Genomic DNA, 22,126 nt, shown 5'->3' on the forward strand with positions numbered 1-22,126 from the left:
TAGAGGAGGTTGTATAATTTAGAAATCCAAGCCTACATATTTGCCAACTACTTGAGAAGTGCTGCTGGCTCTGTGCCAGTCATTACAGCTAATGAATCGCGCAGTTGTACCCACACGGCTGTGCCTGTTTCAACTGATGGGTATCTTGATGTGGAAGAAAACATGCACTGGGAAACCCTTGATCTCACATGGTGCCCTGGATAAGGGCACCTGGGATCAGAGCAGTCCAGACAGCCTGTTTTCTAGATTGCACCCCTCTTCCTTACTGAAGGAATGCCTTATTTTATAAAAGTCCAGAAAGTGAAAGTCACATTCCCAAGGCTCAACAGGAAGGCAGCAACCTGGGACTTGATGCTAAGCCACCATAGCTTTCTCAGCTCTTCTGCAAGATGCCACCAAAACACGACCAGAGAAAGATCTGTTTGCCAATAATCAACTTCTACTATTGATGAGCCTTTTTCTCACATGCATTAAAGTATTTATAATTGCAATGTTCACTACCAGGGCCTATTTATTATTTCCACACTGATGTTTTTCACCAAAATACCTAGATGTGCCAAGATAGCAAATATGGGGAACTGACCCAGTGAAATGAAAAACATGCACTATTGGTTTTTCAGAAATGGTGAAGCACAAATCCTTCATTTACTCTCCGCCTTGTTTTCAGCTTTCACTTAATATCAGAGAAGCATCCCATCAGAGCATGAGATCCATATTGATGATTGCACAGTCACACTGCCTGCTCTGCTGTGTCTTGATTATAATTGAGTCACTTACACAAATCTGAGTAAAGGCAGGAAATCAACCATTTGTGATGAATAATTCCTGCAAATTGGATGCAAGACTACATTTTATAAATGTAGATTAGGTAATAGTTCAGGTTTTCAAGAAGGACCCTACAAGTAGGTGTATTATATTATCTTACTCAGTAACACACTCATTACATACAGTTAGGGTGACTGCACGTCCCAATTTGTCTGGAACGGTCTTAGTTCACATCTGCTGTCACCCTATTTAGTATTTGTCCTGGACAAAAATACCTCAGATAGAAATACAAATTATATGGTCATTTTGTACAAAGTACAAATAACGTATACAGCATTCAAAAGGCAGTACAGCCTTTTAGAATTTGCTTAGGTCTTAGAGTCAGGCAGTCTTGAGTTTAATGTTAGCTCCCACTTACTGGCTGCATAATCTTGATAAAGTTTTAAACTTCTCTGGGGTTCTGCTTCTTCATAAGTAAATGTAAAAAAGACAGCTCTGACTTCCACATTAAGATTGTTGTGAAGATTAAGTGAATCCTGGATGCACAATGCCTGAATCTGGCATATACGGTTTTCAGTAAAAGGAAGGTGTACACACATAGGTACATAAAGAAATGATTAAACCCAGTATCGTCTCTTTTGAGATTTGCTCTTGAAAAAAATTCCACTTACATTGCAAATAAATAGAGATACAGCCAACACCCCCACCAACCCATCGAATAAAATTTGTAATAACTAGTTTTATAAGTAGAAAAGAACATATATATATATATATATATATATATATATATATATATATATATATATATATATATAATTAAATACTGGATAATGGTCAGGGCCTTTTGGCCAATCAGCACAAAGTTCCCTCTAAAACTTTGCCTGCTAACTCTATTTCTTCATAATCCAAGCTGTGCTATTCATTTCCTTCCCCTTCTATTCTTCTCTCTCCCCTTTCCATGTGCCTTGAAGGAGGCAAAGCATGACCGTTTCTCCATACTCCTGTATCAACCATGTTAGAAATGTTCCCCCACCCTCTGGGATAGCTTGAGCCAACCCCCAGAGAGCAGGATGCACTCTCATGGCTTCAGTTTTCCCCCATAATGATGAACAATGCTCAGCTTCACTGAAGGGAGACTTGCAGAGACTCACTGGTCTTCAGAACCCAAGCCCATCAACCCTTAGATACTCCCTCTTCCTCAGGAACTTCTTTCTCCTTTTCTCCTGAGAAGTCAATAGCTTATCACTGTTTTTCATCTGAATTCAACCTTTGAATGACTGTCGGTGATATTAATAATTGTATTTAAACTTATTTCCAATCTGAAGATCCATGTATGTTGTTAATTATCAAATACCCATGCTGTTTTCTTTCAATTTAAACATAAAATGCCACTTGGAAGATACTTCAATGATAGGTATTTTATAATCAGCCATAAGTACTTTAGATAAATATGTATTTCTATAATGAGTCTATTGTATTTTTTATATGTATACTTCAGAGTCTTCTAAACAATTCCAGCTACTACTTACACAAAACAATCGCATTTAAACAAACATATTAGTTACTATAATTTTGAGGGTTAATATAAGTGAAATAAAAATATTTAGATAAGACTTTTATATTCATTTTTAGATAAAATCAACCATCCTCCTGAAGATATGAAAAACACTTTTGAAAGAAAGTGAGACAGAATTATAACTATATCTATATATAGATAGATATTTATATATGCATATGTACATATATATACACAGAGAGAGTATCCACAGAATCAACCATTAACCCTTTCCAGCCCACTAATCATCTTGTAATACCTGGGCCAATTTCACCCTACTTTTGCAACCTATACAGGAAGATACCAAGATCCACACCATAAAACTTTGAGAAGGAAATTGAGAGAAAGAAGAACAAAGTCTTCCAGCCTGGGAGCAAAAGGTCTAGCACTACATACAAAGCTGCAGAGTGTTTAGTGGTTAGGTGAGGAAAACTGTGACACAACTGTTCAAACAAAATAATTGACACTGTCCTTGACACCTCTATTTATTTTCCCACAACTTCACAGACAAACCGTCATTAAACCTTGTCACATCCCCTTGCAAAATATAGGACAAGACCTTGATCAAACTTGCCATCATTCCATGTTTCCTAATTTGCTTTCCTGCTTCTGTTGTTAACCACCTACAGACTACTTTCAATAGGACACAGAGTGATCTTTTCAAAACAGGACGCTAAAAATACGTTCATAGCTCCCTATCTCACTCAGAGTAGAGGTCAAGGCCCTTACTGCATGGTAAGCCTCCAAGTAAGGTTGCCAGATTAAGCAAATAAAAATACAGAAAGCTTGTACTGAACTTCAGCAAAACTTACCTTCTTGCTGTTCCTTTACATCCATGGTATTCAATGAGCGTCCACTGCCTGAGATGGAGGAGGCTGTCAGCCACCAGACCGGCACTGAGGGATGTGTTCAGGTGTCTCCTTATCAGAAAGGTCTTTCTTGACTAGCCTGATTGTAGCCTTTATCACCACCTGACAGATAAAAATTAAAAATATCAAAATATCTCCCTCCATTAAAATGTGTAGCTCCCATAAGTCAGAGAACTTGATTTCTCACTGCCACGCCACTAATACTTATTGTTTGCTTCAAAGAAGGTGCCCACTAACTACCTGAAGATCAAATGTTTTCAAGAGACTCAAATATAAACAATGGCAGTATTGACAATTTCAGTGCAACGTCCAGGGTTTTATCACTAGGAAATGGCAAAGCTACAATCAGAAGCCATTAAACCCAGACTCTTAACCATTATCCTATTTTTATTATTATGTTTTTAGTGGGAAATATAGGGTTTTTTCCCTCTTGTGTCTAGATCTTCGTTCTTTGTCTATTATTCATGAAAAAAAAAACCACAATAAGTCTCTGGGATAAACAACTCGTGAACTGAACTTCCTATCCTTACTCCTTGTACATGATGCATTTACTCTGTAGTCCTCAATTTTCTGATAATTCAAATGGATTAGAAAACAAGGAAACAGTGATGATGGATATTGTGTTTAGGGTAACCCTGACAACTCTCTAAAATCCAAACATAATGATTTTCACCATCTAACTCAGTAACCATTCTCATACATATCCCACCACCACCAGTCTGCCAGAAAGTTGTAAGAATGGGAAGGAGAAGAACAGGGAGGAAAGAATTAGTATAATTCCATAATCACAATTCCAGAAGGTACGCTGTTAAACCTCTAAAGTAAATATTACTTCAAAATATTCTAATACAAAAGTAAAGCTAAATTTTTCATTTACCAAATGAGGAAACTGAACTCACTTTAATATCTCTGTGCTTTATCTGTAAAATAGAATATTTTAACCAGTTAACTAGTTCTCTATACATTCACCTTATAAACGAGTTTAACTGATCTTAGGGAAACTTTTTCTACCTGAACATCTCCCTGAGAAAAAGAGTACTGAATTGCCCTTAAAAATTTAAATGTGGCTAACACATTATATTACTTTCTATTAATCATTTTTGAATAACAATGATATAAGAAAAAGGAAATAATGCATTTTTTTTACTGGAAAATTTGCTGAGGACTGGAGGGTCTTCTTAATCACTCAAGGACCGTGTAAGATAAAGATCCTAGTCTTCATGGCTATATTCATTGGAGACTATGGTTCAAACAAGATGCTATATGAAGAATGTTCCCAAAAAACTAAAATCAAATATATAAAAATTCAACTTGATTACATCTTGTAGAAGAAAAATTTATTTTTTGTTACAAACGTGGATTGATTGATTGATTTGCAAGAAGCTGTGCCTGGATGGAATAAGCATAATGTGAGAAGCAAGTGAACATAGCCAAGTGAGAATGGTCCCTCATAGACGCTGCTGGTGTCCTTCTAGGATTCCTTTGACTGCGTGACAGTCCCTATAACATAGGATTGTTTTAAGTAGTATAAGAGGTAATGTACATAAAGCTTTTTTCACAGTGCCTGACATACATCTCACACAATAATATTGTAGTTATTTTTTATGTCCTATTATAACATTACGTTTCTGCAGTACAGGGTGTTCAGATACCTGCTCCAATTCTTGTGAGGGCTCAGGGTCTTATTATATAAGTCCTCACTGGGATCTCATTCCCACTCATCCTCAGCTTCTGGCCTAAACCATTTATGGTCTGTACAAAAGCCACATTTTATTATGGGCAGCAGTATGCCTGGGACCCCAGGGTTTCATAGCAGGGCAGCACCACCTCTAATTTACTAGCACAGATAACTATGGGATGCATTTTGTGCTTTCAAAAGCTCTCATTTAGTAAATTCAGTCTTTGAGAAACTGATTAGTCTTGAACTCAAACAGTGGGAAATGCCACCATATTACCAGACTTTCAATTTCGTTTGATAAAATTATGTAAGATTTTAAATCTAACATAATAGGCTTCAGACAAAGCAGGAAATCCAGGACATCAGAAATCACATAGTAAGGAGGGACTCACTACCGAAAGGTAAGGGAAAAATTTGCTATGATTCTGATAGTAAAGGTGAACAGAAAAATATATATGAGAATCCCAGCCAGGTCAGCTAGTTCTGACAGAACATTTTTTAGTATCTTTACTTAGAACCAAAGGATTATGTAAAATGTCTTCAAGATGAATAGTCTGTTGGACATTACATTAGAATAGTATCAACTTTGTTCACAATTTCAATATTAAGACTGACTGTAATAGGGCTTCCCTGGTGGCGCAGTAGTTAAGAATCTGCCTGCCCATGCAGGGGACACAGGTTCGAGCCCTGGTCCGGGAAGATCCCACATGCCGCGGAGCAACTAAGCCCTTGCACCACAACTACTGATCCTGTGCTCTAGAACCCATGAGCCACAACTACTGAGCCCACATGCCACAACTACTGAAGCCCGCACACCTAGAGCCCGTGCTCCAAAACAAGAGAAGCCACCGCAATGAGAAACCCGCGCACCGCAACGAAGAATCGCCCCCGCTCACCGCAACTAGAGAAAGCCCACGTGCAGCAACGAAGACCTAACGCAGCCAATAAATAAATAAATAAATAAATAAATGTATTAAAAAAAAAAAGAGTGACTGTGATATAAAAAATGATTTTGCAAAAACTGTGAGGTCAGGGGACCACACCATCCATCTCTATACCTGTGGGGCTTAGCCTAGTTGCGCCAGACCTTTTCCAGCTCCCACTCCAAGTCCATTTGCTTCTTCACCCCCTTCAATCCTCTGCCCTGGGTAGTTGATCCTCATAAATCACAACAACAGTTCTCCTTGCTCTTTGTTTCCTATTAAATTTGGCCAGTGAGGACCCCCATCAGGGATCAAAGGACTTTAGTGGGACAGTGAGGTCAGATATTTATTCCCCAGTATTTTCCCTATGAGATCACCTTGAGTTGGTTGTGTCCCAGGTCACCTGGGATTACTACTTCCAAAGGGGCATCCTATACACCAGTATTTTTCAAACATTAACATGCCTACAAATTACCTTGGGAGTTTATGAAAATGCAGTTCTAATTCTTAGGTTTAGGGTTGGACCTGAGAATTTTCCTTTCTATTTAGCTTCAAGGTGATACCAATATTGCAACTGTGTAAACCGTATTTTGACTCGCAAGATATGATATGACTGTCTCTTTCTGATCTCTGATTTTGCCACATCCCTTTTGGCCCAGGGGTAGAAATATCATAGTTTCTATAAATGTGAAGGTTTTGCACTATCCCTTGTGGTCTCCTACAACCACAGTCAGACATTTAAATATTCCTTTGGCTATAAACCCAAGCTTCCTCAATTACCTAGTAGAGACCTAATGCTACACTTGTGCTTTAACACATAGTAGGAATTCAATAAATGTTCATGACATTAATCTCTGAATAATTCTATTAGATTGTGAAGGTAGAGGTATTTTTCATGTATTCCACCATATAATGTATGTGTCAAATAACCCATAATATATCATTTGAAGGCATGAAAGAATGAAGATTTTTAATTAAGGAATTTCTTTAGTTAAAAATCAGTGAAGACTTCAAAACTAAGTAACACGTTTCATTTTCTAATGATTTCAACATAATGGCATAGAAAATTGATATCAAGGTAAAGGAGGCAGTTACAGAATTGAAACTGCATAATTTAGAGAGAATCTGACATTTTCCCTGGGCTTGTGAACCACATGGTAGCAAGTCATACTAGTTGGCATCAGACCAGCAATTTGGGAAATAATATGACATTTTAGCAAGCAGTCTTTATAAAGCTTCTATATAATATTCAAAAATAGCTGAACTGTAACGTTTGCTATCTAAGGGAACTCATTTTCATTCAGAGTATTATTTAATTAAAATTAGCATTTATGAAATTTGTAAATGCTAAACAACCTAATAGGCATATGTATGTATTAACATAGTTTAGGTGTCCAAATTATGTTCATCTACCAGCAAATGTCCACCTGTGGCTCAAATATAGAAAGTCAAAACAGAAAGACAGTTGAATGTATTCAGCAAGTACAGTGAAATTTTATTGCATACCTATTATCTGCCAGAGTCTGAGACAGATTCTATATCTGAACTGAATTTCACATGGTTCCTCATGAGAAATGGGTCCTGAGTTAACCTGAGTTTGAGCCTCACCTTTATCATCTAAAAACTAAGTGACACTGGGAAACCACAATTAATTTGTTGAAAATATTTAAAAAGCTAGTGTATGTGAAAACACCTTTACCATGAAGTGTGCACTGAAAATGAGTTTGTATAAATATGTAATATACATGAGATGTTTTATAACTATGTCAAGGAAGATTATAATTAAAATAGCAGTGTAAAGATATTTTTATACTGACATATAAATCTTGATTTTTATTGACTCCTACTTCTTGCTTTCTTTCATAGAAAAGAGACAAGGAGAAATATTTAAGGAATGTATGGCTTTTTAATGCCATCGTTTGAAACTGTTTCATTCAATTTTTTAAATAGACTTTAATTTTCAGAGTACTTTTAGTTTCACAGCAAAATTGAGCTGAAAACAGAGAGTTTCTATATATCCCCTCCCCACACATATGGCTTCTCCCACTATCGGCATCCCGTGCACAAATGGTACATTTGTTACAATCGATGAACCTACGCTGATATGTTATTATCACTCAAGATCTACAGTTTATATTATGGTTCACTCCTGGTATTGCACATTCTATGGGTTTTGACAAATGTATAATGACATGTATCCATATTTACAGTATCATACAGAATAGTTTCACTGCCCTAAAAACTCACTGTGTTCTGCCTATTCAGCCCTTCCTCTCCCCTAACCCATGACAATCATTAATCTTTTTACTGACTCAATCATTTTGCCTTTTCCGGAATGTCATACAGTTGGAGTCATACACTACAACGCATTTTCAGATTGGCTTCTCTCGCTTAGTAATATGCATTTAAGTCTCCATCATGTCTTTTCTTGGCTTGATAGCTTATTTCTTTTTAGCTCTATATAACATTCCTTTGTCTGGATGTACCACAGTTTATTTATCCATTCATCTACTGAAAGACCTCTTGTTTACATCCAACTTTTGGCAATTATGATAAAGTGGCTATAAAACCACTTTATTCCATGTGCCGGTTTTGTGTGGATATAAGTTTTCAAATCCTTTGGGTAAATACCAAGGAGTGTGATTGCTGGATCATATACTAAGAATTTGTTTAGTTTTGTAAGAAGCTGCCAAATTGTCTCCTAAAGTGACTGTACCATTTTGCATTCCTACCAGAAGCAAATGAGTTCCTGTTTCTCCACATCGTCATCAGCATTTGGTGTTGTCAGTAGTCTGGATTTTGGCCATTCTAATAGGTGTGTAGTGATATCTCATTGTTTCAATGTGCATTTCCCCAATGACATATGATGTGGAACATCTTTTCATTTGCTTATTTGTCAGCTGTAAATCTTCTTTGGTGAAGTGTCCATTCAGATCTTTTGCCCATTTTTAAATCGAGTTACTTGCTTTCTTATTGTTGAGCTTTAAGAGTTCTTTGGATAAAAATCTTTGATCAGATATGTCTTTTGCAAATAAGTTCTCCTGATCTGTAGCCTGCCTTCTTATTCTCTTGATAGTGTATTTTTCAGAGCAGAAGTTTTAAATGTTAATGAAGTCCAGCTTGTCAAGTATTTCTTTCACGAATCATGCCTTTGGTCTTCACCATACCCAAGATCATCTAGGTTTTCTCCTATGTTTTCTTCCAGGAGTTTTATAGTTTTAGATTTTACATTTAGGTTTATGATCCATTTTGAGCTAATTTTTGCGAAGGAGGAAAAGTCTGTGTCTAGATTCATTTCTTTGCATGTAGTTGTCTAGTTGTTCCAGAACTACTTGCTGTATTTCAACCACTTTTAGAGTTACTAAACGATATCTGGATAAAAACCTAGGCAGTACCTTGGATCCATGCACAATTTCCTGGTGCACCATGGAGGTAACCTCACTCTACCACCAAGGAAAATAAAATGATATTTAGAAAACTAATTTTATTCATCTGATTGAAGAAAAATTGAATATAAAGGGGGAGCATCCAATATAAAAGGAGGGGAATCCCAGAATGATCCTTCTGAGCCACAGGATCTGATTATATCCATCCCACTCCGACTGTGGCTGCTGTACTTGTAGTCAAACATTTGTGAAATGGGGTTGTGCACTGCATCTTCACTAAGGCAGATTGCTGTGGGAAATGCCATGGAGACTCATTTCTTCACTGGTGGCCTGGTCAGCTTGTTCCTCTGGGGACTAGAATCTATACCTTGTGGGTTGAGAGCCAATGACAGCCAGAATTCCCTTCAGGGGCCATGTAAGATTGGGCTTCGATATTAAGTACTCAAAATGTAGACTACTAAGGAGCAAGGAAAATTTAGTGAGGTGACTTAAGTAAGCAACAAAGTATGATTATGAGTTAAAATACTCAGTATTGGGCCTCCCTGGTGGCGCAGTGGTTGAGAGTCCGCCTGCCGATGCAGGGGATGCGGGTTCGTGCCCTGGTCCGGGAGGATCCCATATGCCGCGGAGCGGCTGGGTCCGTGAGCCATGGCCGCTGAGCCTGCGCATCCGGAGCCTGTGCTCCGCAACGGGAGAGGCCCGCGTACCGCAAAAAAAAAAAAAAAAAATACTCAGTATTGTAAAGATGAGGTGTCTTAGACCAATTTCCTTGAAAGTAGAGCCTAAGGCAGGAATTCTTATGAAAATCATTTATTGAGTGATTATTCTATGGAGAAGTCTGTAAGAAGTGAGAAAAGCAGTGTAGAGCAGGAGAAGAAGCTAAAGGAAATATGTAGGATCATCTGGAGTCTAGTGTCAGCCTGATTCCATGGCAAGCTCTTAAGTTTAAATGGTTCCATAGTTTTGAATTACCTGGAGTTTTGTTCAGTATCACTCAATTATTGGATGCAAGCTACTCCAGGAAAGGACACAGACTCTCAGGCACTTCCTAGTGATTTCCCAAGAGGAATTCTTGAAAGAAGGTGCAGGGGGCTTCCCTGGTGGCACAGTGGTTAAGAATTCACCTGCCAATGCAGGGGGACATGGGTTCGAGCCCTGTTCCAGGAAGATCCCACATGCCACTGAGCAACTAAGCCCATGTGCCACAACTACTGAGCCTGTGCTCTAGAGCCTGCGAGCCACAACTACCGAGCTGACACACCACAACTACTGAAGCCTGCATGCCTAGAGCTCGTGCTCTGCAACAAGAGAAACTACCACAGTGAGAAGCCTGCACACCGCAATGAAGAGCGGCCCCCACTCGCCACAACTAGAGAGAGCCCGCACGCAGCAACGAAGACCCAATGCAGACAAAAATAAATAAATAAATTTATTTATTAAAAAAAAAAAAGGTGCAGTTGTGAGATGTCAACAATGAACAGTGACCACACACAGCAGTTGGGGCAAGGGTACACTCGCCCATATTGATCCTAGACAGGCACAAAGAGTCTCTATGAGAGCATCCTTGCACTACTAGATCCCGTTGCTTCTCCATTAAGTGTATTTCATCCAGGCATGGTTCTGGTTGTTCACAGTTTGGGAAGAAATGTACAAAAGACTGATGGTGGAAATACTCCTCTGTTCCTGCAGTGGTCCCAAAGCTATAAACTGATACATCATCCCCTTTTCCTATGACCTCTCTACTTTCTCTTCCTCCTTCTTGGTTAGCACTTCTACTGGTCTAGATGGCTTTCAAGGTGGAATACCAGACTCTCATCCCTGAGAGGCCTGAGATCCAGGTTACTATGCCCTTATCAGGCTACAGTTGCTATGCTTGCCCATTTAAAGTAAATTTGGGTTAAGAACATCAAGAGATTCATTAGTGTATCACCTGAGTGCAAACATATCCCTCCCTGACAGCATAATTACTTAAAAGTATTGTAATTCCTTTTTTTGTTGGCCTTCTGTACCACAGTGACCAGGTGGTGAATATGGCATTGAACTGAGTGGGACTCTATGTGTTTTGGTAGGAACAGTCTCCCTCGGGGAACATGAACATCCAAGACCCATGGAGCCCACATTTGGGGAAGGAGCAGGAAGCCCTGATACCTCAAGTGATCAGTGGAAGTGATGGTAAGAATGGCCACACATACTCTCAAATCTTGTCTCTCACACCAGTTTTTCTACCTATCATATTATCTCTCTCAATACAAGGTATATACTGTATCCTGAAAGATGCAGTATAGTCAGTGAGTGACAACACCAGGCTGATGGTTCAACTGCATCTTTAAGAGGCAATTCCATTACTCACTTCTCCAGGGCAGCAAGTCCTATATGGCGTGGTTTGCAGTGGTAACAATGGATCTCAAAGTTGTGTGCCCAGGGATGTTCCTCTTCAGACTTAAATTGGGTTCCTTGGTCCGAAGCGAAGTTATACATTATCTCATGTCAGCAGGTCAGAAATTCTTAAGTCCTCAAATAGTGCTTAGGCATTGAGGGCAGGAGAGGGGCACACATATGAAGAATGTGTCAATACCTGTCAGGATGTCATTGCTCTTCCCAGGACAGAAGATGTCCAATGTCATCAACTTTCCCCCAAGTGCCTGGCTGTTCTCCTTGAAGGAAGGCACAGTGTGGGTCTCTTTTGCTGACAGGTTGAATACTTTGAAGTAGCAGGAGATAAGTCAGATTTGATAAGAGGAAACCCATGCTGTGAGGCCTATCTCAGGCATTTGCTGGCCAAGGGTAGTTCTTTGCCACTATGACTACTCCATTCATAAGCCCATTGCACAAGCAAGGGCAGCCAAGGACAGAGTCTTGCTAACATCAACTATCTGAGTTCTCCTATTCTCTTTATTTATTATCTTTTTTGTGTGTGTAGTAGATCCTCTCTGGTAGGCATTACCATGTGATATAAGATCCCTGCACTTTGCATCATGTCCTTTAGGCCTATCCATATGCCCCATCCCATGACCTCCTAAATCCAATCTTCCAAACTTGCCCCACAGTAGTACTTAATACATTTGAGACATATAGTGACTAGGTTACTTTAAATGGACAGAGGAGACATATCAGAGAGTAGCTGAACCTTCCACTAGAAACAGGAGCAGCAAAAAGATAGTGAAATCAGCCTGTGAAATTCGGGACACTGGCATTTTTGTTTATTAATGACAAGAATTTATACAGATGGATGAACCTGCTGGGGGAATAGCATAGGACCAACATAGCTCTGATTATACTGCAATTGGCATTGCATTGGAAGGTGGGGAGACCTGTTTCGGGGGCGGGGGTGAGCATGGCGGCAAATGGCCCAGTTTTGACATAGGCTGGATGTCTGTGAAAATGAGAAGATGATGCATTTGAGAGCTATTCAGAAAGCTGAATCTAGATAAAGTTTGATGGAGATTTATTTTTGACAAGTTCAGGGAGTTTGGGCATTATCTGGTCTCTCAGGATAAGAGTATAATTCTTTATTCAGCATGTTAAAACACCTAACAGAAAAATATAGATGGTTCTCACACCTGGTATTTAAAAGATCTTACTTTCTATAATTATTACCATATACGTGTGTGTATGTGTATACATATATTCCCTAATATTATTCTTGATAACTGGTACAGAATTGTTGCATTGGTTTTCAAAAGTGTTTTTTAGCTTCAAATATACAACCACAGCTTCAGCTACTTTAATTTTTACTCCACTTCTGGAAGTTAATAATGCTCCTGAAAAAGCAATTAAACTAAAAAACAAAGCTTCATTTTGAAGAATAAGCAGCTTGCAACCTGGTTTAACGCTGAGACAGCACTAATAACACAGCACTTATGATCTAAGGGAGAAAATGAAAAGTCTTTATTATTTCCCCAAACACTGGAACAACCAGGGCCTAAAGACACACTATCACCATTTATTGCATTAGATAACATGCATTTTTGTAAATGAAATGCTTACTTCTGAGCATTATATTCTCCACTGTAATGACCTGGCTAAATAGTTAATTTGATCTCCAAACATAAAGAGCTCTAATGTCATTTCAAGACTCAGAAGGCAAGTAGAAAGGTGAGAGGGAAAGAGAACTAAGCAGAGCCAATGAGGCAGCCTCTACTTGGAGATACATGATGGGCCGTAAATGCTCATTTGATTTAACCCAGAGAAAATAATCTTTGCATTTTAAGATAGGGCTGTTTTAAGAAAGCCTTCTTCCTAATCCCAGCTCTGCTTTCCACAAGGCTGAGGATAATGCAGACAGGTTAGTTCAGTAAAATAAAAGTGAAACTTGGCTTTCAACTGAAGAATTTAAGTCTTGCTTCTCTATTAGCCTCAAGAAATCAGACACTCTTGAAGTTGGTATACTCTTGGTGGTTTTCGCATAGAGAAAAGGCTTTCACAGCCCTTATGCCCCGCAAATAAGCATGCCTTTGTTTAATTTGACCCCTGAAATTGGGAACTGTTATCCTAGAGAGAAAGCTCCATACTTAAAGTAAAAGCCACATTAAACAAAGGATTTATACTTAATAAAATGCCTAACATAACCCCCAAAGCCTTCAACAACAACTCTGATGGTAGCAGAGGTGTTTACTCAGCTCACCTCTTCTGATGGTGGTCAACAGATGCTTGGGCTGAGGGCTGCACTCCTTGATAGAAAGCAGCGTTTCCTAATTAGCATACAAACCCTTACCCCATGTGGCACTACACTGATTTTGAGAGAAAAGTATATAACACTTATTTTCTTTCCGGAAAAAGACTCAAGCTTGATGTTAAATCATACCTTAATCTGTTCTCACTCCCAATTTCTCCCCATTGGCTTCTTGGAAGCTTAGCTCTCTTTGAAGCCACTATCATATTTCAGGCACTTTCTAAATACTATCCCTTCTCTCTCTACATGAGTTTAGGTATATTTTCATCCAAACAATTTTGATTTTTTAAAAGAATAAGTTTTAAACTTTTCTTGTAGTGCAACTCTACTGTCAGCTTTTGCATATATGAAAAAGTACTTATTTCACCTACATTTTCAAAAGTAGCAACTTCTTACAAAGGCACTGGAAAGACCAGAAGAGCAAAAGTGAGAAAGTGGGAATCCCTGGAGGAACAAAGAAAGGAGAGGGGAACGTTTCATGAAAATATTAAGAAGTTCCTGCAACTCCTGGACAGAAGTCCACAAGTTCCAGATTTCCCCCTCCTTCTGTTTTCCAGTCAGCCTAATGTATTTGAAGATGTTTAACCCCATCCGTAGGGAGGATAGCCTATAAAAGAATGAATATGAAGCTGAGAGAAACACCTGAGCTGGCATAGCTGGGAAACATTTTGGGAGAGCTATACAGTAAATAACAATGTCAAAAAAAAAAAAAAAGTGCATGTGTTTAGATCCAAAAATTTCTTTCTGGAATCTCATGCATGTGCTCAGATTGCCATACATGCATGGATATTGCCAAATTATTCTAGAATTTTATTACTATTAAATAAGAGAAAACCACACATATGTCTTAAAGTAGGGTCATGATTAAATTCTAGTACAGCAGTCCCCAACATTTTTGGCACGAGGGACCAGTTTTGTGGAAGACAATTTTTTCACGGACGGCGTGGCGGCGGGGACAGTTCAGGCGGTAAGGGGAGCAACGGGGAGCGCAGATGAAGCTTCGCTCGCTCGCCCGCCACTCACCTCCTGCTGTGCGGCCCGGTTCTTAACAGGCCCGGGGGGTGGGGACCCTTGTTCTGGTATATATTCATACTATGGAATTGTATACACAGTACAGTAGCTTTATATAAGATGAATAAAAAGACCTTTAATATATATGTTGAATAGAAACAAATCATAGAGAAAAGAGCTAAATATAGAAATGCCATGGCAAAATCTTCCCTAATCCCTCCCCCCCAAATATATATACTAAACCTTTCCTTTAAGTAGTTAGTTATATGTAAGGAGGGGAGTTCGGGATAATGGGAATGAAAGAGAGAAAATGTTCACTTTTTATTCTATGTAATTCTAACTTTTGAATGTTTGGAGTATACATTTATCTTCATATTTCTTATAAAATTTACAACATTTTTGGCATTTTTAAACTGATGAGATTTATTCATTGTCAGTATAGGATCAATTAATAAATTTTGAATGAAATACATTCACTAAGTACAGTATCTCTTACTATTTATTTATTTTTCTATGTTAGAGAATATTTCAATAAACTTTGAAATTTGTGTATTGATTTGTAAAATATTCATATTGCTATTTATTTTTCAATTAAACTTTATTTTGAAATAATTTTAGATTCACATGTAAGTATAAGAAATAATAGAAATTCTGAGCTACTTTTGCCCAATTTTCCCTAATGGTAACATCTTACAAAAGAAGGATCTTCGGATTGCCCTTTTATACCTGCATATATTTCCGTCCTGTGCCCATGATCTCCTTTACCACTATCAGATCCTAATCTGGTCTCCATTTCTATAGTTTTGTCATTTCAACATATTATATAAATAAAATTATGCCATGTGCATCCTTTCGAAATTGGCTTTTTTTTCCACTCAGCATTATCCTCTGGAGATTCATTCAGGTTGCTGTATGTATCAATTGTTTGTCATTTTTATTGCTTTGGTTGTATTCCATGGCATGACTGTACCACCATTTGTTTATAAACTGCTGAGGGGTAGCTGGCTTGTTTTCAGTTTAGGACTTCAAGAATAAAGCTGCTGGGTTTCCCTGGTGGTGCAGTGGTTGGGAGTCCACCTGCCGATGCAGGGGACACGGGTTCGTGCCCCGGTCCGGGAAGATCCCACATGCCGTGGAGCGGCTGGGCCTGTGAGCCATGGCTGCTGAGCCTGCGCATCCGGAGCCTGTGCTCTGCAACGGGAGAGGCCACGGCAGTGAGAGGCCCACGTACCGCAAAAAAAAAAAAAAAAGAATAAAGCTGCTATACACATTTGTTACATGTTTATGTTTGGACATAAATGACCAAGAGTGCCATTCCTGGGTTATATGGCAAATATATGTTTAGTTTTATAAAAAAGTTGTCATTTTTTATTCAGAATAGCTATATAATTTCATAATCCCACCAGAAATATGAGTGATTCCATTTCCCCACATCCTTGCCAGTATTTAGTGTTGTCACTACTTTTTATTTCAGCCAGAGTGATATCTCACTCTGGTTTTAATTTGCATTTCTCTAATGGCAATGCTGTTCAACATTTTTTTATTCTTTGTTATGAGCATTCTTGTCATCTGTGTATCCTCTATGGTAAAATTTCTTTTCTGAGTTTTGCCCATTTTCTAATTGGATTGTTTATTAACATTGTGTTTTTTTTTTTTTTTTTTTTTTGTGGTACGCGGGCCTCTCACTGTTGTGGCCTCTCCCGTTGCGGAGCACAGGCTCCGGATGCGCAGGCTCAGCAGCCATGGCTCACGGGCCCAGCCGCTCCGCGGCATATGGGATCCTCCCAGACCGGGGCACGAACCCGTATCCCCTGCATCGGCAGGCGGACTCTCAACCACTGCGCCACCAGGGAGGCCCCTAACATTGTGTTTTGAGACTTCTTTACATATGCTAGACACTAGTCGTTTGTTGGATATGTGGTTTACAAATATTTTATTGCATTCTGTAACTTGTTTTATCATCCTCTTAAACATGATCTTTTGCAGAACAAAAGTTTTTAATTTTGATAAGTCCAAATTATCATTTTTTCCTTTAACGGACTGTCCATTTGGTATCAAGTCTAGAACACTTTGCCAGATTCTATATCCCAAATTAAAAAAATTTTTTTCTCAAAGTTTTATCATTTTATGATTTATGTTAAGTTCATATCCATTTCAATTAATTTTTGTATAAGATATGAGACTTAGATCAAAGTTCTCACCTCTCCTCCCATGGATGTCCAATTGCTCCAAATCCATTTATTGAAAGGCTAGTTTTCCTTCATTGCATTGCTCTTGCACCTTTATAAAAAATCAGCTGGACATATTTGTGTAAGTCTATTTCTGGGTTCACTACTCTGTTCCACCGAGCTATGTGTATAACTGTGTGCCAATAGCACACATTTGATTACTTTACCTTTATAATAGGTCTTGAAATCAGGTAGACTGATTCTTCACACTATTTTCCTATTTCAAAATTATTTTTGATATTCTAGCTAATTTTTTCCAATATAAATTTTAGAAAAATCATGTCAATATGTACCAAAAATATTCCTAATATTTTTATAGGAATTGTATTAAACATATACATTGACTTGAAGGAACTGACATCTTTACTGTGTTGTCTTCTAATCCATAAACATGGCATTTCTCTTCATTTATTTAGATCTTTGTTTTTGTTTTTTCAGCTTGGAAACTCTCTAAGGACAGTAAATTGTGGCAGTGGTGGGGCTCACATTCTTTGTTCCTACTCTCAAAGATCAATGTTTTTCTTCATTTTAGGAGGGAGGATAAATCTGATCCCTGTTATTCCATCTTGGACAGAAGGGAAAGTCTTCAAGTAATTTTAACTAGTCCAGGCATATTTATTTTCAAATTGTATGCAAATGAAAAGATCAAACAAACAAGCAAAACATTTTTTAAGCAGGTAGGATAAAGAGTCCACGATGATAAATCCCAGATAGTCATGATTTCAAACATTATTAGATTAGATTCCAATTGTCACATAAATGTCCTTCCATTTTTATTGTCGTTATAATGACTCTTACACTTAGGAAGGACACAGCCATTTTTTCTTTTTTCTCTTTGTTTTCTTTTCAACCTAGATGCCTGCATGTTGAATTCAGATAATAGACATTATAATTGTTGTGGTCATGGTTATTATCATTATTATGTAGAATTTACTGAGCACTTGCCTATGTCCTGGCAATATGTTACATATAAAATTATATGGGATTACAATATGAATCCTCACGTTGACCATTTCATGTTTGTAAATTATAATGCCCATTATATAAAAGAAGAAAGTGAAAGCAAAGAGGTGAAGTATCTTATATTGGAATAAAAATCCAGACAGCTTGATTCCAGAGCCTGTGCGTTCGCTGCTGTGAAAAAACTGTCTCAAAGTTTGCTTAAAGATATGGGGAGATTTTGACTATCCTATCTGTCTGGCATTATGCTCATGCCTATTAGTGAATATTATTGCCTGAGATATTAATCAGACCTCTAATTTTATTGACTACATTACCAGAAAGACATTCTCACTATTTTCTCCTCAGGTGGTTATATTAGGCCATTTCATTACCAGTGAAAACCACTGACTATGCTTTTAAAGCAGTGTCTTTTACCAGTAATTACCCCAAAGACCCTACTTGGACTTTTCTTAATTAAATGATCACTATCTTAAACTTTTCAACCAAATTTGAACTAAATGCTTATGAAGAACTCTAAGGGCTGGGGTATTGTGTGTAGGTGTCCTCATTTCACACACTTTGCTTTCTCCAGTAGATAAGCCCAGATAACAACAGACCATGACTTGGACTCTTAGTCCTTTCCAAATCTATGGTTACCCTGAGAAATTCATTAATGTTCCCAAAGCAAACCAAAAAATACCATGTGTCAAGTTTCATATGTATATGTATTTAGAACACAAGTAGAGTAGCAAATAAGACATAGATAATCTAAAACAGGTTGATCCAGAACTGTTAGCACATGAATACATAGCCTCTGAAAGAGTCTTCCCACCACCATCGCAAATAAACTATATTTACTAAGACAATTCCTGTGATGTGTGGGTCCCTGGTGCACAGTACTCCATGCACACAAGTAGGAGTTGATAGACTCAGTTCTGAGAGAGGAGGCGGGAACCAGGGAAGAAAGGTAATTTGTGCATTGTTAAAAGGGTTAGCACTTCTTTTTGCATCTGGGTTTGGACTACTCTTTCCATAGAGCAGAACTCTGACCTGTGCCGGGTATGGGAGTGCTACCATTGCTATATTTTCAAGCTGCCTCTGACAGGATTTCCACTTCAAAGTCCAAAGGAGCCTATTATTGCAAAAAAAAAAAAAAAATTTGTGGTCTCCAAGAAACAGGAGATTGATTGAGGACATTTAAAAGGTAGCAGGTAAGAAAACAATCCACTGATGGCTTAACCTGCAACCCCAATTGTATATGATATGCATTAACAAGGAAAGGTAGAACAACTGAAAGGAAACTGCAGCAACACTGCTTTACAGAGACTAGTGACCTTTTTAACGTACTTGAAGAATGATTATTCTTATTGTTTTAGCAAATCAAGTATAAGACACTCTTTTCAATTGAGGCATTTAATTCCATCATTTCAGTGATTATTGCCTATTTGAAAATATGTGCATGAGCAGTACCAAATCACCTTATTTTTTTCTCATTTCCTTATTTAGCTTACAAATATGTCTGGCTCAACATCTTTGGAAAATAAATATGCCTACAAGAGTTTTAAAACTATGGTTTATTAAAATATAACACTTATGAGGTACAGAGAGCAAACGTTAAATGTCAAGATTCTTTTCGTTCAACAATTTTTCTATTGACAGATCGTCGGCATTTCTGATGAAGTATTTCATGGCACTATTTATATGTATACGTCTACAGTTCCTAGACACAGAAAAGATTCATTTCTTTTCTTTAGTCTTTGAAGAGGTAATTTTTCTTCTCAAAAGTAAACTCAAATAATTGGACTTCCTATATTTATATGCACTGCATTTAGTGTTAGGTTGATGTCAAAATGATAAAGACAAAAATCTGTATTTTCAGGAGGTTTATATAAGCATACATTTTAAAGACTACATTGGGCATTTCTCCCTCTTGCATAGACAGATGATTTAAGCATAATTTAGGTTTCTGGCTGTATAATGGTGTGAGGAGACCTCTGAAAACATGCTCTGCCTTCATTGGAAGTAGTAGAAAATACTACACAGTAAAGAGATTCTGAAGTTAACATGTGACTATGAGTGGGCAATTTATAACCAACCAGTAGAGCACAGAACAAAATGATATTTTTATTTAGAAGATGATATTTCAAATACTCTAGATGGTATATTATTTGTTAAAGGGTAAACAGAAGAAATACTGTAAACTGACTTACATTACAGATTATGCCTGTCTATATTTGCCATCTACACTGCATGATTTAAATCGACACATGTCTTCTTTCATCTGTGAAAGGACTTATTACCTTGTCCTTTCTAGGCGCATGCTAAGTTTTATTTATAGATAGGAAAATTTACAGGAGAGGTTTGTAAGTACAATATGCAATTATTTTGAGAGCTGTATCTATCACCAAGGGGTGCTAGAGATGGTATTAATAAAGTCCCTGATTCTTTCCATTGACTTTTATATAAAAACTGAGATGTGCCTAATTAATCATGACAATGTTATTCCCTCAGTTAGTGTTTTAAGAGTACCCATAGGATGCAAATTCTGTGAAGAAAATATATGTTAACTTCACTTAAAATGGGGAATGCCTGGTATGGAAAATATTGTTCATGATTTCACTGTGAATCTGTATGAGCATGACTCTGGAATAATGGGGATTTAGAGGTGTAAGAATGGTTTCACTAACTAAAAGTTTCTCCAAGCCTCCACATGAAAGAATTTTTCTTTTTTTACCTTTTTAACAATTTTTTTAAATTTTTTTATTGGAGTATAATTGCTTTACAATAGTGTGTTAGTTTCTGCTTTACAACAAAGTGAATCAACTATACATACACATATACCCCATATCTCCTCTCTCCTGCGTCTCCCTCCCATCCACTGTATTCCATCCTGTTAGGTGGTCACAAAGCACCGAGCTGATCTCCCTGTGCTATGCGGCTGCTTCCCACTAGCTATCTGTTTTACATTTGGTAGTGTATATATGTCCATGCCACTCTCTCACTTCATCCCAGCTTACCCTACCCTCTCCCCATGTCCTCAAGTCCATTCTCTACATCTGCATCTTTGTTCCTGTCCTGCCCCTAGGTTCTTCAGAACATTTTTTTTTTAGATGTGTTATATGTGTTAGCATACGGTATTTCTTTTTCTCTTTCTGACTTACTTCACTCTGTATGACAGACTCTAGGTCCATCCACCTCACTACAAATAACTCAATTTCATTTCTTTCTATGGCTGAGTAATATTCCACTGTGTATATGAGCCACATCTTCTTTATCCATTCATCTGTTGATGGACACTTAGGTTGCTTCCATGTCCTGGCTATTGTAAATACAGCTGCAGTGAACATTGTGGTGCATAACTCTTTTTGAATTATGGTTTTCTCAGGGTATATGCCCAGTAGTGGGATGGGTGGGTCACATGGTAGTTCTACTTTTAGTTTTTTAAGGAACCTCCATACTGTTCTGCATAGTGGCTGTATCAATTTACATTCCCACCAACAGTGCAAGAGGGTTCCCTTTTCTCCACACCCTCTCTAGAATTTATTGTTTGTAGATTTTTCGACGATGGCCATTTGTACTGGTGTGAGGTGGTAACTCACTGTAGTTTTGATTTGCATTTCTCTACTGATTAGTGATGTTGAGCATACCTTCATGGGCTTGTTGGCAATCTATATATCTTCTTTGGAAAAATGTCTATTAAGGTCTTCTGCCCATTTTTGGACTGTGTTGTTTGTTTTTTTGATATTGAGCTACATGAGCTGCTTGTATATTTTGCAGATTAATCCTTTGTCAGTTGCTTCATTTGCAAATATTTTCTCCCATTCTGAGGGTTGTCTTTTCATCTTGTTTATGGTTTCCTTTGCTGTGCAAAAGCTTTTAAGTTTCATTAGGGCCCATTTATTTTTATTCCCATTTCTCCAAGAGGTGGGCCAAAAAGGATCCTGCTGTAATTTATGTCATAGAGTGTTCTGCCTATGTTTTCCTCTAAGAGTTTTATAGTTTCTGGCCTTACACTCAGGTCTTTAATCTATTTTGAGTTTATTTTTGTGTATGGTGTTAGGGAGCGCTGTAATTTCATTCTTTTACATGTAGCTGTG

The 22,126-nt window shown here is 37.9% G+C and overlaps 1 long non-coding RNA gene across 1 annotated transcript in view; it reads right to left on the bottom strand.

Moving 5' to 3' along the window:
- The window catches only part of LOC307066431, a 420,904-nt gene that overhangs the window by 391,254 nt on the left and 7,524 nt on the right, over positions 1–22,126 (bottom strand). Inside the window, exon 2 of the long non-coding RNA XR_013811376.1 lies at positions 3,133–3,291. This is a non-coding gene — a long non-coding RNA (uncharacterized lncRNA). The remainder of the gene's footprint in view (positions 1–3,132; positions 3,292–22,126) is intronic.

The sequence above is a fragment of the Hyperoodon ampullatus genome, assembly GCF_949752795.1.
Source record: "Hyperoodon ampullatus genome assembly, chromosome: 18".
NCBI classification, from domain to species: domain Eukaryota; kingdom Metazoa; phylum Chordata; class Mammalia; order Artiodactyla; family Ziphiidae; genus Hyperoodon; species Hyperoodon ampullatus.